Below are 27,864 nucleotides of genomic sequence, written 5' to 3' on the forward strand. Positions count from 1 at the left end.
CCTTAGATGTCTTCAAAAATACAGTAAAAGTACTGTGGAGACATCAAATCAGATTCTCTTCAGGATCTATCAGCCAGAGCTAGATCCAGGACCAGATTAAAATCAACAAGCAGTGAAGCTATTTTGTTGAGCTTGGCCTGGCACAGAGGCTTCCATCAAAAATGAAACTATGAAGAACAAAACAGAACAAAAGTATGTGGATGGTTGCAGTGTCTCCTCTTGGGCCTTGGGGCATCTGCTGCACAGAGAACAGATGCTTGGATTTGCTCCTCTTGATTACTTGCCTTCCATTTTTGTGTCTGCTGCTGTAGTCCCATAAACTGAATGAAAATATGGCTTTAGCCATATCTTTTCTGTTCATTCTTCTTCTTTGGCCAGCAACGTGGGCAGAATATGGGAGAAGGCAGCATAGTGCACATAGGATTTATCCACTGTTTCCTAGTTATGGGCAAGGTTCCAGCCCAAGGTCGAGCAGGATGAGGTATACCTAAGCCAGCCCACCCTCCACACATGTATAATGGAAGAGTGAAAATAGTCAGGGAAGGCAGGAAGACCTGATTGTCCTGTGTTGGACATAAACTTACAAGTATCTGAGGCCTTATGCAAGAATTAAACATGCCAGTTCCACTTCTCTGCACAGGCTTTTAACATTCACTGACCAGGTTTCCATAACATGACTTTAGTTTTTAGAATTTGAAATATATTGGTGTTTACTAAAGAAAATTGTAACTGTCTGCTTGTTTCTTTGTAAAATGTATGAAGTAGAGGTGTTGTTCAACCAAACAATTTGATTGCTCCAGAACTGTGCCCAGCAACAGCATAATAAAGTAACAGCTTTTCTCTCCACCCAGATTCTTTTAAGATTGGCTAGTAAAACACTAAAACCTTTTGTAGAAAATTGAGGATAAGCAAATCTCCTGCTGTGGAAAATATAATCAAGGAAAGATTTATAACCTGCATAAGTCTTTGTCTGTGCTGTTTACAAAACCACCCAAAAGTCCCTTTTCTGTTTCTCTATCGAAAATTATGGAGAATAGCTCTGTAATTGTCTTTCAATTAAATAAACAGAAGGATACTGATTTTAAAACCTCCAGCTGCAGTTCAGAACACAAATTTAAACTGAAGACATTCTGCCTCTATGTCTTGAACCTGATAAATCCTCTGTCATTGTTAGATCCTTTGGAAGCAAAGGAAAGGTGCAGCACTTGCTTAATAGAAAGGTGCTTAATAGAAAGGTGCAGCACCTGCTAAGAGTAACCCACCCTTCAGAGCTGCCTCCAGACCTTATAGAGGGAGTCTCTGTAAGGTTTTTCACTATATTAGCTGAGTATTGGATCAGGTTCTTTATTCTACATCTATTCTTATGTTTGCATTTTCTCAATTTGAAACTGAAAATATTTATTGATTGCATGCAAAGAACAGGCATAGTACATTCTAAGCATCAAGTCTATAAAAAGTATTTCTCTTCCCACAGACTATGACACTGAATATCCATTCTACGCACTGAAAAAGATTGAGTTTATGTTTTTATAAGACATAATTTGAACGATAATTTTTTTTGTCCTTTGTATTACATGGATTTATTGTTACATAGATTGAGACCAGAGAAAGAATGTGTCCTTTTAAACTGTACAGAACTCTCTGATGTTAGAGATTGAATACTCAATATACAGGATGTTCCCTTCACTTGAATTCAAAATTAGAACGTAAAAATTAATCTTGCTTGTGACAATTTTTAACTTAAATTCTCTAATGGAATAATATATTATGTATTTCACAAATTTTTATTTTGCTCCTTTCTTTTTCCTTAGGTGAGAAATTCAGTGGACAGCAGCAAAATCTACAAAGATTCAAAGTAAGATTTCACATGCACTCGCTTTCTAAGTGTTCATTGTTACAGATTTTTGCAATATGTTAGTTATTTTTTTCTAAAAGGCCTATGTCTTCTTTTGGTTTGGGTTTTGTGTTGTAAATCACAAACTTCCTTCTATTTGGCAATATTTAGTACATCTTGGAAAGGGTATTCCTTTTGAAAGTCCAAGAGGTTCTTCTGGTCAAGAAACAGCATAGTGCTTAGCTTAGTAGATTGTGTAATAAACTCTTGTATATATCTCCTAAGGTGCAGGAGTGAGATCATAGTTCAGATTTTGCAGTGTTGGAATAAAAGAAAGTGTGTGTGATTCTTAAGGTGTGGTATAAATTAAACCGAAATCTAGGGAATCTATTGAATGAGTAACGGTAGTAACAACAAAGGGTACTGAGCACTTCTAACCTTTCTGTTTCGTGTGATATCTCACACTAGTCTTTGTACAGTGAATAATACTCATCTGTAAAGACAAAGTAAGACTGGAAAGCAGTTCACTGATTCTTGTAAGAAAGTATTCTACAAGCTAGAGCTGTATGGAAAAGATACGTCAAACCTTCAATACTCTTTCTACCTACTTTGTATAAGGTAATATGATTGTTAGGCACATATGACCTGACCTCTCTCTTTTTCATGAGTAAGGCAGGGCATTCATTGACCTGGTTATGAAGTAGATCAGTCCCTAGTGAGAAAATACTCTATGGCTAGTAAAGCATGACAGCAAATTTGTGATTATTTTATATGTGTACAGACAGGTTGGCAATTTATAATACATTCTATATATTATATAATATATGTGTGATAATGTATAGGAAATTGGGGGCTGTTGATCATATTATGAAACCGGTAAATTATTTCTGTATTCAGGGGGAGTCTTCGAGTTTCATACATTAACCCATTGATAGCAGAGCTGAAAAAGGTAGTGAAAAATAATATCACATATATTGCTGTTATTAAGCTATTTAGGGAAGTAAAACAGCTGACTTCATTGTGGAGAAGGGAAGAAGAATCCTAAGATGATTGAGTGAACGGACAATAAATTGCCAGATGAAATTCAGCATGCAGTAAATGTGAAGTGATGTTCCTTGAGAAAAACAGTCCTAATATCACAAGCACTCACAATTTGAAGGTGGTTAATTTCCATTCAGAGTTAGATAGTTCATCTCAAAAATAAATACAGCAACATTGGGCAAGATGAGGAACAGGACAAAAAGGATGATCAAAATAATAAGACAGGTTTAGTATGAGTTATGACTATATACTTAGTACTCTCCAATCCGGAACAGAGATAAACTGAGGAAAGACCAGACGAGGTTTATAAAACCATGTCTGGTGTTTAGAAAAAAATGAAGGGAACAATCATTCATTTTTTCTTCCAGTACAAAAACTATAGTCCGAGAACTGAAAATAAAAAGTGCAAGGTTCAGAACAAATACAGCTTATAGGGAAGATGTGAAACTCCTTGCAAAAAGTTATTGGGGATTCAAAATTTTCCATATACTCAAAGAAACACCAGGAAAAAATGTGGAAGAAAAATCACATAAAGCTGTAAATACACTTATTCTCCTTCTGGCTTCAGAAAGTGCCTAAGGTGCAATTGTGTGGATACATGCCCAGGGGTAGTATCACTACATATTTGTGTTTTTCTTACATTTCCCAAAATTTCCATTATTAGCCACTCAATACCCCAGGGGAACTATTGTGTTACAAAGACCTTTGGCTATTCATGCTTTTATGGTACAGCTTATACAATATGCTATGTAACATAGAAATACATTAGTGAGTTAAATAAGTTACCAGACACATACTTTCGTTTCTTTCTAGCCTCCCTGTTTTGATGTAATTGTATACTTTAAGTCACTCTCAACCTAGTGTGAAGTGGCAGTGGCCATACCAGAAGCCCAGAAAAGGCTTACTGTTAAGTATCAAGTTCCACCAAGATTCATCCTTGCTTAATTAAATTGTGTTGGGTATTCACAGCAAACACAAACTATGTTTTGTACAGGCCTCAACAGAGGGAGCTACTTTAAGCCATAAGACACTTAATGAAATGTCAGTATTTTCTCCTCAGACATTCCTCACTGAGATGTCTACACACAATAATACAGTGGGGAAACTGTTACAGATAAGAAGGAGAACTGACCACACCAAGTAAGAAAGGTTGTTGTGACTCTAGGAATAAAATGAGGCTTATGAACACGAGAGAGAAAATGAAAATGATATATTAACAGGAATAAGCTACCTAACCAAGACATCCCTTTGTGATCAAAATTCAACTGATATCTAACTTTTGAATAGAAAAATCATTCTTTAGAGTCTTCTCTTTAAAAAGTATGTAACAACTGGGTTTATTTTATGAGGAGACTCTTTTTTATTTGTTTTTTTCTGTGGAAAGAAGTCAGTATTAAAAATCACAGTATGAAAACAGTGGAAAAATGGGAGAAGTCATTCTTCTCACAACCACAAATACCTCTCTTGCTTTTTATTTTTATTTTCCATACTGACACTAGCTAGATAAGTTTCTGGCCTTTCTGGCTTCTGTGTTGATAAGGGATTGATGAGCACACACATCACTGTACTCTTGGACAGGGACTGTCCAAGAGCTGTGTTTATCTGCAAGAGGTGCTACTTAATAGCATCAACCTTGATTAGTATAAAACATTTTAAAATTTCCTCTCTCACTCTGTCTCTTTATGTTTCAAGCCAGAAAGAAACAATAGAGACAAACACTGGAAGATGGTGTCTAGATCTAATTGACTAACATATTTAAAGTGGGTTGTGGTTGCTTAGAAACATTTATAGCCTTTAACAGAAGCCTGATTATTAAATAGTCTGCAGGGCAATGTAGGACATGTTTTTACAAGAGCAAGGATCACAGTGAAAGATGGTCTGTGGCTTAATATTAAAGGGAAACATATTTACAAATAACATTTTATTTTTTAAGCCCAGTTAAACAACATTGCTGAACAAATTTTGAACAACACTTATGCCAGTGCAGTAAACTGAAACTCAGTGTCATGACGACTGTGGGACAACTTGCTGTTTATTCCGTAAGGCCCTCTGTCAATTCCAGCAGTAGTTATTTCTTCTCTGTGGCTGATCTTGAGAGCTTGCAATTTATTTATTATAGTAAAGTGCATACTATGCAGGAAGAAGTTGATCATGGAGATCGAAGGACACTGAGATGTCTAAAATGCAGCAGCCTTTGATTATACAACAGCCTTATGACAAAAAAGTCTTACAATGAGGGAATACTCAAAGTCTGAATTCTGTAGAGGATAGGGCAAGCAACAAAGATACTGATATTTCCAATACAGATGACATTAAAAATATATTTAGATGACTTCTTAAAAATATCTAAAATAAATCTAATTTATAACCAGCTATATCTATCTGTTGAAATTTTATTGTCTAATCATGTATTTCAAAAAAATGTAAATAATGTCTATGTTTCGGGATCCTCTATGACAAAAATGTTCAGCCATTATAAAGCATGTCTCAAATTTCTTCACAAAGCATTGTTGAAATCTCAGGGAACTTTGATTCTTTAAGTAATGTGTTTCTATTTCCCTGCTACACATGAAACTGTTCATACTTCTGTTGCAGCAATGAGGTCACTTAAAGCATTGAATCTTCATAAAAGACATGGATATTATAAAAACTGACAGGTTTATAGTACAATTTTTTATTTCCTGTAGCCTAATACAAAATGTTATACAAAGGGTAGGATGAGAAGAATTCTCTCCTGTCTAGCTGAGATTTATAATTAGACTTAAGTGTCCAAGTTTTGTGAAGAAAAAATATAAAACATAGGAACATTATAGGAAGCCTAGCCTATGAATTAGCAAAGGACAGTGATTTTAACAGGTACTTTTTTAATAGGCAAATTATTCTATTATTTCTAATTACAAAAATTCTAACTGTTCCAGAGGAAATTAACAACTGTTAATGCCCACCACAAAAAAATAGGTAAAAGGAAGAAAGGGAAGACAAGCAGCATAAATAATTAATAAATCAGAAGCTTCAGTGTTAATAAAATCATACATTGTCAGGATTTCAAGTAAATGTAATCATAAAAATATGATTCTTCTAGCCTTCTTAGTTATCTATCTTGAGAAGACGTTATAAATGATGAAAAATATTCAGTAGCTTACTGATCTAGACTAAACTTCTCTGATTATCTCTTGAGTTAAGATATTGTAGAAATAGCCAGCTTTCTGAATCCTATGGACTTCTAATGCAAACTTCACTCTACCACCACTAACTGGGACTAAGTCTGCAATAAAAACAGGAAGAATATTTAACCATAAAATGACTGATAATAACTTCACACAAAACTCTGCCACACACATAAAATGCTGTCATGTACATAAAGTAAGCCACTGAAAAACTGGAATTGAAAACACCATTCAAACTCGCTATTAATCTAAATCATTATTTGTTGCCATACTATATGAACAATATTCAGTGGAAAACTGTATTATTCAAGACCGTATTATGCTGACCAGACCCATCCACAGGGATGTCTGCTGCCTCCCTGAGGCCTGAGTTAGAGACATTACTAGGAAACTCCCTGGTCTGGTACGGCCTTCTGATTACTACCCACTATTGGTTATAAAGGCTGGCAGTGATGAGGTTGCAGAGAAAAGTCCAAAAGCAATCAAAAGGGGCTTCAGGACACTGGGACGACTGGTTGAAGGATCAGGAGCACAGGTGGTGTTTCCCTCAATCCCTTCAGTGGCAGGGAAGAATACTGAAAGGAACAGGAAAACACACCTGATTAACATGTGGCTCAGGGGTTGGTGCCATCAGCGGAGTTTTGGCTTTTTTCATCATGGGAAGCTTTACATGGCACCAGGCCTGCTGGTGACAGGTGCAGTTCAGCTGTCTCACAGGGGGAAAAGCATTCTCTCTCGTGAGTTGGTGGGGCTCATCAAGAGGGCTTTAAACTACGTTCGAAAGGGGAAAGGGATAAAACCAGGCTCACTAGAGATGAGCCTAAGAGTGGCATGCCAATGTTTGGGGTGAAATCGATAGCCCAGTTCAAGCGCATCTACACCAATGCACGCAGCATGAGTGGCAAACAGGAGGAGCTGCACGCCATTGTGCAGCGGGGTAGCTATGACTTAGTCGCCATCACAGAAACATGGTGGGATGACTCTCACGACTGGAGTGCTGCAATGGATGGCTATAAGATCTTCAGAAGGGACAGGCGAGGAAGAAGAGGCCATGGGGTGGCTCTGTATATTAGGGAGTGTTTCGATTGTCTAGAGCTCAATGATTCTGATGATAAAGTCGAGTGCTTATGGACAAGGATGAGGGGGAGGACCAACAAGGCAGATATCCTTCTGGGAGTCTGTTACAGACCACCTAACCAGGATGAAGAGGCAGACGAAGCATTCTACAAGGCAGAAGTCTCACAATTGCTAGACCTTATTCTCATGGGGGACTTCAACTTACCGGATGTCTGCTGGAAATACAACATGGCAGAGAGGAAACAGTCTAGGAGGTTCCTAGAGTGTGTGGAAGATAACTTCCCGACCCAGCTGGTAAGTGAGCCTACCAGGGGAGGTGCCTCTCACTCGACCTGCTGTTTACAAACAGAGAAGGACTGGTGAGAGATATGGTGGTCGGAGGCCGTCTTGGGCTTAGCGACCATGAAATGATAGAATTCTCGATTCTTGGTGAAGTAAGGGAGGGGGCCAGCAAAACCGCTACCATGGACTTCCGGAGGGCAGACTTTGGCCTGTTCAGGACACTGGTCGAGAGGGTCCCTTGGGAGACAGTCCTGAAGGGCAAAGGGATCCAGGAAGGCTGGACGTTCTTCAAGAAGAAAGTCTTAAACGCGCAGGAGCAGGCTGTCCCCATGTGCCATAATGGGCGGGGAAGACGACCGGCCTGTCTGAACAGGGAGCTCTGGCTGGACTCAGGAAAAAAAGGAGAGCTTACCACCTTTGGAAGAAGGGGCAGGCAACTCAAGAAGAGTACAGGGTTCTCGTTAGGTCGTGCAGAGAGGAAATTAGAAAGGCAAAAGCCCAGCTAGAATGCAATCTGTCGTGAGAGATAACAAAAAATGTTTTTACAAATATATTAATGACAAAAAGAGAGCCAGGGAGAATCTCCATCCTTTATTGGATGTGGGGGGGAACATCGACACCAAGGATGAGGTACTTAATGCTTTCTTTGCCTCAGTCTTTAATAGTCAAACCAGTTATCCTCAGGGTATTCAGCCCCCTGAGAAGGAAGACAGGGACGGAGAGCAGAATAAACTCCCCGTAATCCAAGAGGAAGAAGTTAACGACCTGCTACACCACCTGGACGTTCACAAGTCTATGGGGCCGGATGGGATCCACCCGAGGGTACTGAGGGAGCTGGCGGAGGAGCTTGCCGAGCCGCTCTCCATCATTTACCAGCAGTCCTGGTTAACTGGGGAAGTCCCGGACGACTGGAGGCTTGCCAATGTGACGCCCATTTATAAGAAGGGCTGGAAGGAGGATCCGGGGAACTACAGACCGGTCAGCCTGACCTCAGTGCTGGGGAAGATTATGGAGCGGTTCGTCTTGAGAGCACTCACAAGCAATGTGCAGGACAACCAGGGGATCAGGCCCAGCCAGCACGGGTTCATGGAACGCAGGTCCTGCTTGACTAACCTGATCTCCTTCTATGTCCAGGTGACCCGCCTAGTGGATGAGTGGATGTCGTCTACCTGGACTTCAGTAAAGCCTTTGACACTGTCTCCCACAGCATTCTCCTAGAGAAGCTGGCGGCTCACGGCCTAGACTGGTACACTCTTTGCTGGGTAAAAAACTGGCTGGACGGCCGAGCCCAGAGAGTTGTGGTGAATGGAGTGAAATCCAGTTGGAGGTCAGTCACGAGCCGTGTTCCTCAGGGCTCAGTTTTGGGGCCGGTCTTGCTCAAGATCTTTATCAACGATCTGGTGAGGGAATTGAGTGCTCCCTCAATAAGCTTGCAGGTGACACCAAGCTGGGTGGGAGTGTTGATCTGCTCGAGGGTAGGAAGGCTCTGCAGAGGGACCTGGACAGGCTGGATCAATGGGCTGAGGCCAACTGGATGAGATTCAACAAGGTCAAGTGCCGGGTCCTGCACTTGGGTCACAACAACCCCAGGCAATGCTACAGGCTTGGAGAAAAGTGACTGGAAAGCTGCCCAGAGGAAAAGGACCTGGGGGTGCTGGTTGACAGCTGGCTGAACATGAGCCGGCAGTGTACCCAGGTGGCCAAGAAGATCAACACCATCCTGGCCTGTATCAGAAATAGTGTGGCCAGCAGGAGCAGGGAGGTGATCGTGCCCCTGTACTCGGCACTGGTGAGGCCGCACCTCGAATACTGTGTTCAGTTTTGGGCCCCTCACTACAAGAAGGACATGGAGGTGCTGCAGTGTGTCCAGAGAAGGGCAACAAAGCTGGTGAAGGGTCTGGAGAACAAGTCTTATGAGGAGCAGCTGAGGGAACTGGGGTTGTTTAGTCTGGAGAAGAGGAGGCTGAGGGGAGACCTTATCGCGATGTACAACTACCTGGAAGGAGGTTGTAGTGAGGTGGGTGTTGGTCTCTTCTCCCAAGTAACTAGTAATAAGACAAGAGGAAATGGCCTCAAGTTGTGCCAAGGGAGGTTTAGACTGGATATTAGGAGAAATTTCTTTACTGAAAAAGTGGTCAGGCCTTGGAACCTGGTGACTCAGGTTGAGTCACCATCCCTGGAAGCATTTAAAAGAGGTGTAGATGTGGTGCTTAGGGACATGGTTTAGTGGGCATGGTGGTGTTGAGTTGATGGTTGGACTCAATGATCTTAGAGGTCTTTTCCAACCTTAATGATTCTATGATTCTATGATTTTTTGTCTTTAACAAACAACAAATATTAATAGAATAAACAACAAAGTAGTGTTGATCTTATTTCCTGTAGATTAAATCCTTTTTATTTTATAATTTAATGGAAGGCCATTAAACAAAACTATTATTGGAAATTATATACTCAGGAACTCTCTTTAGTAGAATTGCAGTTAAAAGCATACTACATCGCTGGACAGCAATAAAGGAAATGGGCATGACTTCTTCAGCCTCGATGAGTCGTATGCTCTTTTCGGCTTAAAAAAAAAGATCATTTTTTGGAAAAGATTAGGGGTTGTCGTAAAATAAGTCACTGGGACATAAACTTGTCATAAGATATTTCAGAAAATACAATCAGTCTTATCATTCGATATTATTTACTTAGTATTTTCACATCAAGAACTTCATTAACCAAGTTCATAGATGCAATTGCTAATTTCTATTAGAGAAGTTATTAGGCTCCCAGTATTACAGCACTGAGTTACCTGTCAGTTACCAAAGAGGAAAATCTATTCACATAGTTTCTGTAATTTTAGATAATGTGTTCCTGGATTTGCAAGAGTTCAGCGTGGGATTTTTTTGCTTTATAAGGATGGCATATTCAAAGACCCAAAAATTTGCGGGATGATAAGCAATGACTATGTCCCACTCAGACAATTTTTTATTCTAATTCTACTGGAGGAGAGCAAATAACTTATTTTTGGTGTTCTTAAAAAAACAGTTGGGAAAGCCAAGGAAGAACATGTTTCCAGTCCAGATAAAAAGGTTTGCAGGAGTGTGCTTATTTCATGAATGCTTTAGGCTTTTTCTAACTATGAGAAAGTTTCTAATTGAATTACCTTTACAAATAAAAACAGTACAAACATATTTGTATAAAATAAGTTGGAATTATGAACTTTAATCTTTTGGAGATATTCTTATATTGTTTTTTTCCATAATTTGAACTAATTTGACTCTCCTAGAATAACTAGGATAAGAACATTTCTTCAATGTCTACTATAATACTAAGATTCTAATTATCATTATTTTAAAATAATACAGTAGAATTTTATAGACCTTAAAGTGTGCAGTATTTTATTCCCTCTGTCTTCAGCTAGATGGTTAGTGGAAATCCAGTATTGAAAAAGACTCTGTAAACTGTACGACCATCCTACAGAAGGGATGTTAGCTGTCTCTTCCCTTGAAATTCACAGAAGATTGTTTAATCAATTGGAAATTGAGAAGAAAAAGGCTCAGACTGATTTATTTAAAAAGTATGGTTTGTGATTTATCATGTTAAAAATCGGTTGGAAAAAAACATTAAGTAAATTAAAATAGGAATAAGTACACAAGAATGAAAACAAATGGTAAGGTGTGCCCTTTCCCATGTTATTGATTAACTCATGATACTATATAGCCTGTAGTGCATGACCATTTACATAATTAAAACCTCTTCCTGTCTAAGTTTGCATAAAGGCCCCAAGAACCCATTTCTTCAGCCATTTTAGCTCTCATTCTGAGTTCTGAAAACATGATCATACAGCCGAGGGAGAGATTACGTTCCTCACGCACATTTAAATTCAATATGAAGTCTTTCCATTTGTGTAGAAGTAGAACTGAATTCCTGGTGGGATGAGAACTGCTCTAATTTTCCTTCATGTATGAATGTGTAACTTTTATTACAGTAAATATCTAGATTTGAGTTCTACCATTTTTTAACTGGATAAAAGCACTAAAGATCTGGGGATATCTTAAATGGGTACCAGCTGAACATTTACTACATTTAAGGACTATATCAGTACTGACTGCGTAATTGCAAGACAGAATCCACAGGTTCCAGTGGCTCTGAATTAAACTGACATGTTACCTTTGTGTTTACAAGACAGGAAATTAGCTGAAGCTGTGAAGCTAAACATGTTTGGGACAAATTTCATTCCAGTTTTATTAAACCTGTCATTAATACGCTATTTTCTTTTTTGATTGGATTAAAATTGTGGGGACTTAAAAACAAATTATGGTCTAGACACTGTTCTCTTGCTGTGGGCACTGTGTATTTTAATAATATGTTTAAAGTTTTAGCTTATTGTTTCCCTTGGTTGGATGCTGCTATTGGACTTTTTTTTTTAACCTGCTGTAATCACAGACATTAGTTCATCTGACTTCTTCTTAGCAATCAAACTGATTATTATTAGACTGCTTAATAATATATTTTAATGCTGATTTTACTATTTGTTCATGGAGAGATCTATTCTTTTTTCTTCCTGTAGCCACTTTGCCCCAGTTTTGTGTGAAATAAAATGTTCACTGAAGCAAGCTATCTGTGATTCAAGAGCAGTACATCACTAAATATTTCTTTATAACCATTAAACAGTGTCTGTTTGATGTAGGAGAGCAGGGTTGTCAGCCCTATAATACGAAACCTAGGAACAAGAGAAGACTTACTCACTCTTTTTAAGGTCTTGTATTTGTTCTGGACAAAAAGTCTTGGGAATCCAATGTCCCACTTCTTCTCATTAATCTCTACCCCTACACTCCATCCCTAAACATGTTTTGGAGTATTTTACTGCAAGGTAGCTCAAACATGCCCCTTTATTTGCATTAGGATTAGTTATCCTAGAGAGATGTCGTAACTCAGACAAAACAGCATTTCCCTCAAGCTGCAATTTTCTGCCAATATTTTATGTCCATTATGACATGTGGATTAAAAAGAGTAAATAGATGCAACTGTGAAAGAGTCTCTAACACAATTAGAAAAATTGAGACCTTCTCTCTCTTCAGTATAGACTAAAAGGTACTGGCTTGTTAAACTTAGTAAAATAAGGGCTGAGAGGCTAAATAAATCCATTATAAATACACTGAATAAGTGTACTACTTATAAATGCATCTAGGGGATCAATGCCAGATAGGAAAAAATAATTTACAAGCTATAAACCTGATATAAAACAAAGCAGAGATTAACAGATCAAATTAGAACAAAGAACAAAAATTAGCAGGTGTTTGGTTTAGTGTTTGTATTTTTCTTTTTGACTGTCAGATGTGTGAAGTCGTGGAACAGTCACCCAAATAGTGACAGGGAGGAACCAACACAGTTTCAAGACAGATTTCAGTAAATCTTTGAGTGACTAACTGACAAGAGAAGGGACGTTCAGGTTGCTGGTGTGAAACTGCAGGAATTGGGTTTGCTGGGGTCCCCAAGGGGGAAAAGGGAGGACAATTGATTGTCCCACGTCCTGCATTACTTCAGAAATAATTAACAAGAATTTTGATGCGTTATGCTGTATTAACCTCATGCTCCTTGGTTTCACTGCTTGTGAGGAGGGATCTGAAAGACGCTGACCTCCGCATCCCTCGTGTTGCACAGCTTGGCTTTGAGGCTCAGGGGTGTTACCCTTTTAGTGAATCAAAGAAGAACGATCAAAACAGCAGCGATTTCACGAAGTCAGGATGGTTGTTCTCCTGGTACCACTCAGAACGACCTCCTGTTTGGCATTACTGTTGGGAAAGCTGGCTGAAACTGAATTATGAACCACAGGGAAAACTGTGGACCAGGTTTAAGACACATTTATAGACAGCTTATTCTGACATGGCCTATGCCTTCCTTTCTTTTCTGCTACCTTCTTACTCCTTACACACACACTATTTCAGAACACACACACATCCTTATCACTGAAAACCTGTATTGCTTCCTGTAATAGCAGTAACACTAATATTTTGCTTCTGATGCACACAGAATTTTTTTTTTACTTGTTTCCTGTCAGTCATTTTAAAATCTAGGTTATGCATTGGTCTCTGTAGGGAAGTGGTTAGGCATTCAGTTCATTATATATGACTCAAGTTATTTTGTTTTAAGCTCAAAATTAGCAAGATGGTATCACTCAAGTTTTACCTCTGGCTCTCATTATGGTTTTCCATTTCAGCTAAAGGCTTTCTACTTGCAGGAAAGTGAATGCCTACAGAAAACAAAGGAGCAATTCACAGCTATGATTAGAAGAAAGGCGATCACTCATTTGTGAATATAAACATAACCTACAATTCCTAAATAATCGCAATATTAATATTAGAAATAAGAGGGCCATACAGGCTTACCATGGTTATCACCCACACAGAATTTGGAGTACATAAGGACCGTGATCTACGGTAGTGTTACACTATAAATTATTCATGTCTTCCTGTCATATGGAATATTTTCTGTGCTCTGACCTTCTATAATTATTGATGTAGTATGTCAGAAAGACTTTCTTGAAGTTAAAAAAAAACTGTATTGTTTTAATCATTCATTAAAAGACTGATTAAAGTATGTCTAAGAGCAATGCGTATCTAACTTATGATTATACACATAAGTGATAAACTCAGTGGATCAGGCTTTTTTTTTTTTTAATATCAAGAGATGTGGTTTGAATCCAGCCTGGATCTTAAGTAAATTTTCTGTAAAATATCTTCCGTAAAAGAAGTGTTGAATACTTCAAGTTTTTTTCCCATATCTTGCATTATTTTAAAAACATTTAGCAATAAGAAGTTTATACATTAGTTAACTCGAACATCCCCAATTTCTGCAAAAGTAACTTTGGTGCAAGGGTTTGAGAAAACAAGATCTTCATTTTAAGGATTTCATTATGTTGAATGTCTCACCTTCATCATAGGTATTCCACCTCACATACACACATTGTTTTAGAAAAGAGGACATAAGATGATGGTAAAAACAGTCCTTTGAACTTAGTTATAATAGCTGAACATTAGATATCTGCCAGTGTTGGTACAAATGAACTCATGGCCTTGAATATCAGTGTTTCTGATTACAAAACACACCCCTTTCTTGAAAGAGGTAAAGTCAGTCATCTTCAAATAAATGGGCAAGTATTTCACAGTGAAACCAAAAAGAGAGGCAGGCGTGTTTATAGTGCCCAGTGGGTCCAGTGCCAGAGATGCCTGCACTGGCAGAAACGTCAACCAGGAAGTCCATGAGGCACGGTGCAGAGACATACAGGTGAACTTGCTTGGCTCTTGAAGCAGAATAGCATGTTTATGCAGGGTTACCCCTGAGCTATTGAGCTCTGAAAAGTGCCAGGACTTGTTAGCTTACAGACTGTACCTTGCTAGCAGAGGCATACTGCTTCTAGATGAGAGTTGGCTTCTGTGCAGCTCCCATGCTCCCTGGTGCTGCTACAATCACATTAGGATGGGTGAAGTGGATGCAGGTGTCTTGATTGCTACAGTGTGGGCAGTCCTATTCTTACAGGAGAAAAGGCTCCTTGTGCTAGTGCTTAATAAATGCTATACCACAGCAGAAATTATATCTCAACATTACATTAAAATGATCATTGGCATTTGGTACAGATACTAAATTAAATAAGGACTGAATTTGGAACAGCCTTAAATGATATATAACTAATTTTTTGGCTATGAGTTTTTCCCATGTGTCCAAACAGTTAAGTAGTTTGTAGAACTAAGATGAAATTTAAAACTGCATAGCATTTACTTATTCATATATATGTGAATTATATTTCCTGCCTAAAAATATATTTTTAAAATTATAATTTCATTAAAAAATCAAAAATTCTTTTCAGAATTACAATTTTTGTAACAAGTTTTTATTAAATTTGGTAGTTCATATCAGCATTGTGTCTCATAACTGAGCTGCAGAAAGCAATTTTATCTTCTAAAGAAATTGTTTCTTTGAGTATTCAGCAGTAGCTACTCAATTTTAAGATATGTGTATTCCATCTTAGATTATGTCAACACATTATTTATTCCTAGAAGTATGTATAATTTTATTACTGCTACGAGTATTTCAAAATATTTAATGAAATATAAGAATTAAGTGCATTTTGAAGATGAAATGTAAGAAATTTCCCAGAATGTTTTTCCTAAACTAACATTTGTCAGAAATTCTGCTTCAAAATGCATTTTTAAAATAGTTATTCTTACTCAAGCAGTACATTGGGAAATATCTGAACCTCTTATATCTGAAAGCAGAAAGCCAAGATATGACTGGAGTCTGTTGAGCTCCAGAAGGGAAACTATCTGTCTTCCTAAAAAACATTCTTGTGTATCCCTAATAATATTTTAACTGACAATTATCTATATTTGGTAGAGTACACAGAAAGAAGTTTATATTTTTTGTATAGAAATTGGGATTGACATATTTCTTAAACTGCTTTTGCTTGAAACGCTAATTTGTTGTGACAGGTCTGTCTTGAGATGGGTGGCAAGAGGAGGAGGAGGAGAAAAACATGGTTTTCTAAGTTCTCCACTACAATTCATTAGACAGCTGATGGGAAATACCAGCTAACTTTTCAATACTATTATTTATCTGCCAACCATTCCGGTACTTACTCTTCTAGTTATATATGTGGGGTTCAGAAAGTAGTAAGAAGTTTGGAGTCTACTTCTAGTGCCTATCAAATGTGTGTGTGTGTGTGTGTACATATTGTGAGCTTTTTTTTTTCCTTTCTACTGGGAATAGGTGCAGATGCTTTTTTGTTGTTGTTGCTTCCTAATCTTTTCTGGTTCAAAATCAATGCTACAGGAAAAGTGTGGTTCATATTGGATACTGAGATTTCATTTTAGGTATGAACTTTAGCTCCACTCAATAGCTGGCCTTTAAAGGGCAAGATAAATACCCATAAGTGAAAAATGATGCATTTGTATTCTTTTTAAACAAAGAGAATTACATGTTCTTAAAATCAAAGGTCATCTCTCTTTCTAGCAGTCTTTCAGCTTTTCTACATTTGGTTCCATCAAAAACCAAGGAGTTATATTCCATTACTTACTCTTTCATTAGATTCAGTAATTTTCTGAGCCTTTAAGTGGTATATCATCAACACCATATGAATTGTGCTCTTTAATGTTCCTGGGATCTCCAAAGTGAAAAACAGTGCAGCAGAAATCATTTGATGTCAACTTAAAACAAAGTTAATGCATTAGAAACAGTGGGAGAGTATGTTTTGTCTAAACTAATAAATTTTTCCAATGGATAACATTTTCTTCTCACATTCTTCTTCCAAGTTCCTTTTCAGAAGAGAAAAGGAGAAGAAAAAATACAAAAAAACACCAACAAAAAAAACCCAACCAACAAAGCTTTGGTCTTGTGTAAATACACCAAATTCAAAAGAATCAGCACTTACTGCAAGTATGGGTTTATTTCTAGTACGCAGTCAGCCCCATATGTTCTAAAACCTACCATGTCATCCTGCATCTGTTCACACATGCCCTGTGCACTCAGTAAGACTGTACAAAATGCAGGGAATGTGTCCCAGACTTCAAATGCCTTTCATTGTCTAAATAAATAGACGGAATAAAAATGATCATTTTATAGTCATCAGTTTCAGCTGAAGTTGCACTTACAGATCATGGCAGAAGCTGTCTTTAAAAAGTAGTAACAGTCATCACTCTGAATCCTTTAATCCTGCTGCTTTTTTTCTTATGTAGGCAGCTATGTCTGTACAAAGTCTCACTGTCCCCTGGTGCAGGGGTTTTTATCAGTTCTCAGCTCTCTTCCTCTCTTTTCCACTGGTTGCATACCTAGAGGGAGTTTATTCGAACACTTCCAATCCAGAAATCATTGTGTTAGAAACAATCTTTGAAAGGGGTACATACTAGTTCTTATTTTAACTAACTAAATTGGTAGATTTCTACCTTTAATCCAGGGATTTTAGGTGGTTCAGATCCAATTGTTCCTATTCATGCTTGTTAAGCACAGAGGCTTTGATTTATGTGTTCAAAAGTCCTGTCAAACTATGACCCCATCTATAGCATAGCTATTCTGGTCCAGGGTCTCCTGTTCCAAACTTTGATAAAGTGGAAACTCCCTGGAGAAGGGGGATGTAGAGAGGACAGAAGGTTTTATTACTGAAATAGTCAAACAAAAATTTCAATGTTTGGTTCCTTTTTGCTAACCTTTGGAAAGGAAAAGAGGATGTGCAATACAGAACTTGAATATTTTGTTCCTTATCCCACTCCCCTAAACATGGACACAGATAATAATGGTTAAAATACTTTTTCAGCAGAAAGGTTGTCTAACAGTAACTTTGGTCCTGTATTTGTATCTGTCAATATGTACACTGTACACAAATGATACTATTGTGTGAAATTTTTCAGAAGGAAGAGCATAAGACAATTAAAAAACGATTACACACCATATTTCTCTCAGTAACTATCAGCATTTATATTAATACTGAGGTTTGTAGAAAACATTTCCATTGTAGTTTTGTTAATCCCAAATTACCTTTTTAATAAGGGATGAAAGAAAGGGCATAAATTACCTCCAGAGGTTGCTTAGCCTCCTGAATTTGCTATTTACAGACATATTACAATATGAGAATATGGGGAGGTTAATGTTGGTTTTTTTTTTTCCTCCTAGTAAAAACCACTAAAGTAGATCTAAAGATAAACTATGCAGATTTAAGAGTGGAAGAAAAATATATGCTATTTCCTCATGCTTAGTAACACTGTTATGGGGCTTTTTGCTCCACAAGATTCCATTTAATTGCAATAGAAAAAAAATGCTGGAATAAACTGTTAATCGGAGGTATACAGGTACATTTTCAACAACACTTTGAAGTTTAGACATCATATATATTCTTTTTATTTATTATTATGCCAGGCAGATAAAGATCAAAAAAAGATGTGCAAAACCAAAATATTGCTCGCTATGAAATTATGTCATTCATTGTCATGCACTATTGTAAAAATACTAGTTCATTTCCTTTTGCAATTTGTATCAATATATGCAAATCACATATAGAATAACATTTCTGACTGAGTGTTGGTTGTTGTCCTTAGTTGTACTCAATAATTCTGAATTGTGTTGGCGTATGGGCAGGCTGCTGGAGAGACTGAAATAGGGATTTGCTGGCCAAAGTCTGAGCAGGTTTCTGTCCTACTGCTGATCTTTACAGGCATCTGGGTAAGATCTATTTTGGAGTTTTGTCCTTCTCAAGCTGTATTGTTGCAGGTTAGGGGCATTCCCTGAATGAAAATCTCAAGGACTTAGCACCAGAGTATCTTCATGTCAATTGTACTATTGTACTAAATACAAATGATCAGACAGTACAAGAGCACTGTTACAGTAAACAGTGTAAAAGATGGGTTTGAATTAAGACAAGGAGACAAAATTGCCCTCTGGGGAAAAAAGCTGATGTATTAGATGAACTCTTAAAATCCATTTTCAATACTGTACATTCTCTATTATGAAATTCTGTATTGCTGGTGTTTTATTCACAAGTTCCATAGTTGCTAGTCTGGCATTCTGTTATGGAGAAGGGTAAAGAAGACAGAGCAGTGCTCCCCTCACCCAGTAATTGTTTATATAGGTGGACTCAGAGGCTCATATATAAACACACTTTATGGCAAGTAGAGTTTGTAATTGCCAACAATATTATTTTTGTTTCTTCATGTTTTTTCAGGAACCTGCAGCCATCTAATAATCCTCTGTAAATTGCTTCAACTCCCTGAGAGCTCTCTTGTTTCAGCTTTAATCTGTCAAGACAATTAGTGATGTGGGACCCGCTTCAAATCTTTGTTATATGTTTTTACCATGTGATGGGTTGCTGTTTGCCATTGAAACATCAAACTAGCACTCATTCTAGTGTTCAAGAAAACTGAATTGTCCCATTTTACACTCCACAAAGTAGTATTTAATCTGGAGCAAGGTTTCTTCAATTCTGATTGCATATAAAATACTAATACCCATAAAATTACCATGGAGGAATTTCTGTGATGCAATGTTAATGAATAATGATGTGAATTCACTTAACACACTTTATTTAGTCATAAAACTCTTCATTAATGACCAAAGAACTGCACAACTATGCCCATGTTTCACATTAGATTTTTTTTTTTTGGTGGTCGTGTTTTTAGATCAATGAATAGTTATACTTTTGGTCTTTGTAGACTTTAGAAAATATCAGTTTCTGATTCATTTAAGTTCTCTCTTCCCAAGGCATGAATTAACTACTTGTACACAGAAATTAAGGTGTAAGGATAAAAAATGTTGTGATTATGGTTCAAATGGTTGACTCTTGCATGCTGAAGGCCCACCTTTTAATTGCTGCTCTAAAGGATGCGTACAGGAATTAGTAATGAAATAGCAAACTAGTCTAGCAAGTAATGCTGTGGCTTGTACATAATAATGAGTACTGCAGCTGGCAGACAGTGCAAATGGCACTAGAAATTAGAATATTTTGGCTTTTTTATTTGGTCTGCTGTAGAACAAGACTTCAGTTCAAAAGGAATTCTTCTATGCTTAAACACATACTTACATAAACAGCTAAAAACATACACACTACATGTCCATACACACATATTTTGCATCTGACATTGTTTCTTCAGTATGCTTATTTACCAGAGCATCCTTTCCTTTGCATAATGAAAGATTAACATCCTTGTATTCCTTATCAAATACATGAGCTGTTAGCTTGAATTTTAGCCCAGGATAAATTTCTTATGCATAAATATTTTCATTCTGGTTTATACCATCTCTCCTCCATGATAAACCTTTTTAAAATATCTTCTTTTTTCTTTTATGAAGTGTTGTTTTTCAAAAACAATTTGAAGAATGTGACACAGTCGTTGCTTATAAATCTTATTTATCATTGCAATCTTTGTCTATCATAGCATAGAAGAAGTAATTAAAGAACTAGCTGGCAAAATTCAATATAAAAAAATTTGGGTGTAAAACTGCAATACTTGTTGAATACAGTTGCTTAGAAATTTGCTTCAGAATGATAACATTTCTTCTACTTTTAAAAATACTTTGGTGCACTGTGACTCTAATAGAAAAAAAACCTAGACAACATTTAAAAAAACAACTGAAAAAAAAACAGGTGTTAAGTAATTGGTAAAAAAAATTGATTTAACATTCTTTCCTAATGCAAGATAAGTTGGATGGCAATGGGAAGGTCCATGAGACATCATCAATACATTTTTCCTGTCTGGCAGTGCTGAACTAACAAAACAAGAACAGGTTTAAACAAGAGATTTGCATTTAATGAAATAAGGTTGTGGATCTGTTGCGGCTGATGGTGTGCTTAATTACTTGTGTTAGTGAGAAGTGTTGAATCATCTAAAGATACTGCTGCTTCAAATAGATGATATTCTGTTTGTATAGGTGTTATAACCCACTATGTAGACACAGAGAGTATATGGCCCACAGACATTCAAGATGGTAAAAATAGAATCATAGAATCATGGAATGGTTTGGATTGGAAGGGACTTTTAAAGATCATCTACTTCCAACCACCCTGCCATGGGCAGGGACATCTTTCACTAGACCAGGTTGCTAAAAGTCCCATCCAACCTGGCCTTGAACACTTCCAATGATGGGGCATCCACAATTTCTCTGGGCAACCTGTTCTAGTCTCTTGCCACTCTCATTGTAAAAAATTTCTTCCTTATATCCAATATAAAGCTGTCCTCTTTCAGTTTAAAAACATTGTCCCTTGTGCTATCACTACAGGCCTCGGTAAAAAGTTTTTCCCCATCTTCCTTATAAGCTCCTTTAAGTATTGAAAGACCTTAATAAGGTCTTCCCAGAGCCTTCTCTTCTGCAGGCTGAATAACCCCAATTCTTTCAGCTTTTCTTCATAGCAGAGGTGTTCCATCCCTTTGATCATTTTCATGGCACTCCTCTGGACCCTCTCTGACAGATCCATGTCTTTCTTGTGCTGGGAATGTCAGAGCTGGACGCAGTACTCCAGGTGGGGTCTCACCAGAGCAGAGAAGAGGGGCAGAATCACCTCCCTCGACCTGCTGGCCACGCTTCTTTTGATGCAGCCCAGGATATGATTTGCTTCCTGGGCTGCAAGTGCATGTTGCTGGTTCATATCTAATTTTTCTTCTACCAATATCTCCAACCCCATCTCTGCAGGATTGCCCATCACCTGCTCTGTACCGATACTGTTGACTGCTTCAACCCACGTGCAGGACTTTGCACTTGGCCTTGTTGAACTTTATGAGGTTTACATTGGTCTATTTATCAAGCATGTCAAGGTCCCTCTGGATGGCATCCCTTCCCTCTAGCGTATCAACTGCACTGTTCAGCACAGTGTCATCTGCAAACTTGCTGAGGATGCACTCAATCCCACTGTGTATGTCATTAATAAAGATACTGAGCAGTACTGGTCCCAATAGGGACCTCTGACAGTCACCACTTATTGCTGATCTCCATTGGGACATTGAGCTGTTGACTGCAACTCTTTGGATGTAGCCATCCAGCCAATATTTTATCTATCTAATAGTGCATCCATCAAACCCATATCTCTCCAATTTAGTGGCAAGAATGTTGTGGGGGACCATATCAAAGGCTTTAAGGAAGTCAAAGTAAATTACATCAGTTGCTTTTCCCTTATCCACCATCTTTTTCCAGCACAGTCACCCCATTGTAGAAAGCCAAATTCATCAGGCACGATTTGCCCTTGGGGAAGCCATGTTGGCTGTCTTTAATCACCTTCCTGTCTTCCATATGCCTTGACATAGATTCGGAGGATCTATTCCATGACCTTACCAGGCCCAGAGGTGAGGCTGACTGGTTGGTTGTTTCCAGAGTCCTCCTTTTTACCGTTTTTAAAAATGGGTGCAATATTCCTTTTTCTCCAATCACTGGGGACTTGCCTGACTGCCATGACTTTTCAAATATAGTGAAGGGTGGCTTAGTAACTACATCTGCCTGTTCTCTCAGGACCCTGGGATGCATCTTGTTGGATCCCATGGACTTGTGTACGTTCAGGTTCCTCAGACGGTCTCAAACTTGATATTCTCCTATGATTGGTGGGACTTCTTTCCTCCAGTCCCTGGCTTGAGTTGCTGAGTATTTCAGCCTTGTCCACATCAGTTGTCTCCAGATCCCCTGTCTCATTTATTGTGGGGGTACAATTTCTTTTGTTTTCTGAGTAACATATCTGTAGAAGCCATTCTTATTATTCTTCACATCCCTTGCCGAATTTAGCTCCAGCTGTGCTCCTATCCTTACACTCCCAGGCAGTATCCCTACATTCTTCCCAAGATGTATGTCCCTGCTTCCACTGCCTGTGCATTTCCCTCTTATATTTCAGTTTGACCAGGACGACCTTACTCAGCCATGCTGGTCTCCTGCTTTCCTTGCCTGATTTCTTGCACATGGGAATCAAGAGGTCTTGCGCTCTAATAAAAATGTCCTTAAAGAGCTTCCAGCTCTGTTCTGCTCCTTTATCCCTGAGGGCAGTTTCCCAGGGGGTCCCATCCACTAGTTCCTTAAATAAATAACTAAAAGTTCGCTTTCCTAAATTTTAGGGTCTTGACTATGCTTTTCACCTGGCTTATATCCCTTAATTCCATCATTTAATATCCCATTAATTCCACCAGGGCATGATCACTGCAGGCCAGATTACCACCAGTCTTGACCTCTCCAATAAGTTTCTCTGTGTTGGGGAGCAACAGAATCATAGAATCATAGAATCATAGAATCATACAGGTTGGAAAAGACCTATAAGATCATTGTGTCCAACCGTCAACCTAACACCACCATGCCCTCTACACCATGTCCCTAAGGGCCTCATCTACACGTCTTTTAAATACCTCCAGGGATGGTGACTCCACCACTTCCCTGGGCAGCCTGTTCCAAGGCCTGACCACTCTTTCAGTAAAGAAATTTCTCCTAATGTTCAATCTAAACCTCCCTTGGCGCAACTTGAGGCCATTTCCTCTTGTCCTATCGCTAGTTACTTGGCAGAAGAGACCAACACCCACCTCGCTACAACCTCCTTTCAGGTAGTTGTAGAGCGCGATGAGGTCTCCCCTCAACCTCCTCTTCTCCAGGCTAAACAACCCCAGTTCCCTCAGCCGCTCCTCATAAGGCTTGTGCTCCAGGCCCTTCACCAGCTTCGTTGCCCTCCTCTGGACACGCTCCAGCACCTCCATGTCCTTCTTGTAGTGAGGGGCCCAAAACTGAACACAGTATTCGAGGTGCGGCCTCACCAGTGCCGAGTACAGGGGCACGATCACCTCCCTACTCCTGCTGGCCACACTATTCCTGATACAGGCCAGGATGCCGTTGGCCTTCTTGGCCACCTGAGCACACTGCCGGCTCATGTTCAGCCGGCTGTCAATCAGCACCCCCAGGTCCTTTTCCTCCGGGCAGCTTTCCAGCCACTCTTCCCCAACCCTGTAGCGTTGTCTGGGGTTGTTGTGGCCGAAGTGCAGGACCTGGCACTTGGCCTTGTTGAACCTCATACAGTTGGCCTCGGCCCATCGATCCAGCCTGTCCAGGTCCCTCTGCAGAGCCTTCCTACCCTCCAGCAGATCAACACTCCCGCCCAGCTTGGTGTCATCTGCAAACTTACTGAGGGAGCACTCGATCCCCTTGTCCAGATCGTTGATAAAGATACTGAACAAGACCGGCGCCAGCACTGAGCCCTGGGGAACACCGCTCGTGACCGGCCACCAACTGGATTTAACTCCGTTCACCACAACTCTCTGGGCTCGGCCGTCCAGCCAGTTTTTTACCCAGCGAAGAGTGTACTTGTCTAGGCCGTGAGCCGCCAGCTTTTCTAGGAGAATGCTGTGGGAGACAGTGTCAAAGGCCTTACTGAAGTCCAAGTAGACCACATCCACTTCCTTTCCCTCATCCACTAGGCGGGTCACCTGGTCATAGAAGGAGATCAGGTTGGTCAAGCAGGACCTGCGTTCCATGAACCCGTGCTGGCTGGGCCTGATCCCCTGGTTGTCCCAGACATGGCTCGTGAGCACCCTCAAAACCAACCGCTCCATGATCTTCCCCAGCACCGAGGTCAGGCTGACCGGTCTGTAGTTCCCCGGATCCTCCCTCCGACCCTTCTTGTAGATGGGAGTCACATTGGCGAGCCTCCAGTCGTCCGGGACCTCCCCAGTTAACCAGGACTGCTGGTAAATGATGGAGAGCGGCTCGGCAAGCTCCTCCGCCAGCTCCCTCAGTACCCTCGGGTGGATCCCATCCGGCCCCATAGACTTGTGAACATCCAGGTGGCATAGCAGGTCATTAACTTCATCCTCTTGAATTATGGGGGGTTTATCCTGCTCGTCGTCCATGTCTTCCAGCTCAGGGGGCTGAGTACCCTGAGGATAACCACTCTGACTACTAAAGACTGAGGCAAAGAAGGCGTTGAGTACCTCAGCCTTTTCCTCGTCCTTGGTGGCAACGTTCCCCCCCGCATCCAGTAGAGGATGGAGATTCTCCTTGGCTCTCCTTTTGTCATTAACATACTTATAAAAGCATTTTTTGTTGTCTCTCACGACAGTGGCCAGGTTGAGTTCTAGCCGGGCTTTTGCCTTTCTAATTTCCTCTCTGCACGACCTAACGCGATCCCTGTACTCTTCTTGAGTTGCCTGCCCCTTCTTCCACAAGTGATAAACTCTCCTTTTTTCCCTGAGTCCCAGCCAGAGCTCCCCGTTCAGCCAGGCCGGTCGCCTTCCCCGCCCGTTCTTCTTGCGGCACATGGGGACAGCCCGCTCCTGTGCCTTTAAGACTTCCTTCTTGAAGAACATCCAGCCTTCCTGGATCCCTTTGCCCTTCAGGACCATCTCCCAAGGGACCCTCTCGACCAGTGTCCTGAACAGGCCGAAGTCTGCCCTCCGGAAGTCCACGGTAGCGGTTTTGCTGGCCCCCCTCTTTACTTCACCAAGTATCGAAAATTCTACCATTTCATGGTCGCTAAGCCCAAGCCGGCCTCCGACCACCACATCTCCCACCAGCCCTTCTCTGTTCGTGAACAGCAGGTCAAGCGAGGCATCTCCCCTGGTGGGCTCGCTTACCAGCTGCGTCAGGAAGTTATCCTCCACACACTCCAGGAACCTCCTCAACTGTTTCCTCACTGCCATGTGGTATTTCCAGCAGACATCCGGGAAGTTGAAGTCCCCCACGAGAACAAGGGCTAACAGGTCCAGTATAACATCTCCTCTGGTAGGGCTATCTATCACCTGGATTAAGAATTTATCCTAGATGCACTCCAAGAATTTCCTAGACTGCTTGCAGCTTGCTATACTGCTTCTCCAGCAGATGTCAGGATAAAGGCCTTTGAACAGGATTCTTCATGTAGTTGAAAAAGAGCACTTCACCAACATCCACTCCTTGATCAGGTAGCCTTTAGTAAACATCTACCATAAGGCTTCCTTTGTTGGTTTGGCCTCTAATTTTCACCCAGAAGCTCTAGACCTGTGCATCGCTGTTTTTCAATGACAGCTTTTTTTTTACATAGAGGGCAGTCGATCTCTTTTTTTACATAGAGGGCAACCCCCTCAACTTTCCTTCCTTGTCCTTCCTGAACATAGAGGGCAATCCACCACACCTGTCCCTCCTGAACAGTTTATAGCCATTGATTGCAGTGCTCCAAACATGTGATTTAGTTCACCAAGTTTCAGTGATAGCGATCAGATCATAGCTTTCCAGCTGCAATGGTGGCTTCTAGCTCTTCCTGTTTGTTACTCATGCTGCATCCATTGGTGTAGAAATACTTCTATTGGAATGTCAACTGTCTCACCCTTTTGGCAGAATCTTTTTGGAGGATTGCGGAGCATTCCTCACTACTCCTGTAGGCACGTTTATCCACCCTGTTTCTTGTTAGTACCAATTGTCACAACTTTGGACCCAGTCCCCAAGTTCATTAGTTTAAAGAGCGATTCAGTAAGATACCCAATCTGCCATAAAAAAATAAATAATGTTCATTTAATACTGCATATCCTGTGTATGTTTAACCAGCTGAAATTTTAAGTTATTAATGACAATTATCTGAAATTTTTAGCCATCTATTACTGGTATCACCCATCAAATTACACAGATGATTTTTCTTCCATGTTTCTTGTTATTTAGAAGCATATTTTAGTGTGTACATACCTACAGGGATGACATTTTTTAAAATTAGAAGATTTCTCTATCTTTCGCATACAATGATGCTTCAAAGTTAAATAAACCGATCTGTAAAGTAAACATTAAAAATGAAGGACCAAAGTTGAAAAAAACTAGGTATGTACCTAGTTAAGTGTCAGCTGAGCAATGGTTTTGCATATGTCAAATGAAAGACCCCATCACTTTAAATCTTCAAAGGACAGTGATGTTTCACTTTAGGTATCAATTTGATTCTGAAAATGCCTGGTTTTTTCCTAATTCTACTTAAACCCCTATATCCATGGAAAAGCAAGATGTCACAAATGGTGAAACAGACTGAAAACCATTCATATAAAAATGCTAAAGAGTAAGCAGAAATTACCTTTGGCAGTTCAAATCTGAACATGTCAAAATTCTGAGTTGAAGAATTGTGGCTATTGGAGATTCCTGTCATTTGTTTTGAGGACACCCTGCAACACTACAACATCACCACAGCAGATACTATCTCACAAGCTGTGGTTCTCCTTCATTCTTTCCCTCGCCATCGTTACAGACTCAAGGCTTCCGACATGTTTAGTTGCCAGATGGTTTATTGACAGCTTAATGTTTATGAGGAGCGGCTGAGGGAACTGGGACTGTTTAGTCTGGAGAAGAGGAGGCTGAGGGGAGACCTCATCGTGCTGTACAATGACCTGAAAGGAGGTTGTAGTGAGGTGGGTGTTGGTCTCTTCTCCCAAGTAACCAGCGATAGGACAAGGGAGATTTAGATTGGACATTAGGAAAAATTTCTTTACTGAAAGGGTTATCAACCATTGGAACAGGCTGCCCAGGGAAGTGGTGGAGTCACCATCCCTGGAAGTATTTAAAAGAGGTGTAGATGTGGTGCTTAGGGACATGGTTTAGTGGGCATGGTGGTGTTGAGTTGGTGGTTGGACTCGATGATCTTAGAGGTCTTTTCCAACCTTAATGATTCTATGATTCTATGATTCTTGTTCTAATCTACTTTATTAGAGCAAGTTCTGGGTAAAAATTCATTAATTTCTCTAAACCTGGCCCAAGAGTCTGTTTTGCTTTCAACCCCCTGACCATTTGCACATTCACTTGACTGAGTCATCCCTTGAATTTTTCCCAAATGTGTCTCTAAGCCTATGATTCACCAGAGGATGCACCCATGTGATCTTGTGAAATGCCTTGAAATCCTGCAGGTCATTTCAAAGAATGTTAAAGGAAAATAAAACAGTTCCAAAACTAAGTCAAACCCATTTCTAAGAGTTGTATTAGATTCTTGGCATCATCAGTGCCACCTGACATGTTCAAAAAGAGCTTGGGTACGCCCTTCCTCTGAGG

General features: G+C 39.7%; 1 protein-coding gene across 1 annotated transcript in view; it reads left to right on the forward strand.

Annotated features, from left to right (window-relative positions):
• The window catches only part of PTPRD (protein tyrosine phosphatase receptor type D), a 1,348,716-nt gene that overhangs the window by 861,832 nt on the left and 459,020 nt on the right, over positions 1 to 27,864 (forward strand). Inside the window, exon 9 of the mRNA XM_075138097.1 lies at positions 1,812 to 1,855. The gene's annotated coding sequence lies outside the window, so the exon portion shown is untranslated. The remainder of the gene's footprint in view (positions 1 to 1,811; positions 1,856 to 27,864) is intronic.

The sequence above is a fragment of the Calonectris borealis genome, chromosome Z, assembly GCF_964195595.1.
Source record: "Calonectris borealis chromosome Z, bCalBor7.hap1.2, whole genome shotgun sequence".
Lineage (NCBI taxonomy): Eukaryota > Metazoa > Chordata > Aves > Procellariiformes > Procellariidae > Calonectris > Calonectris borealis.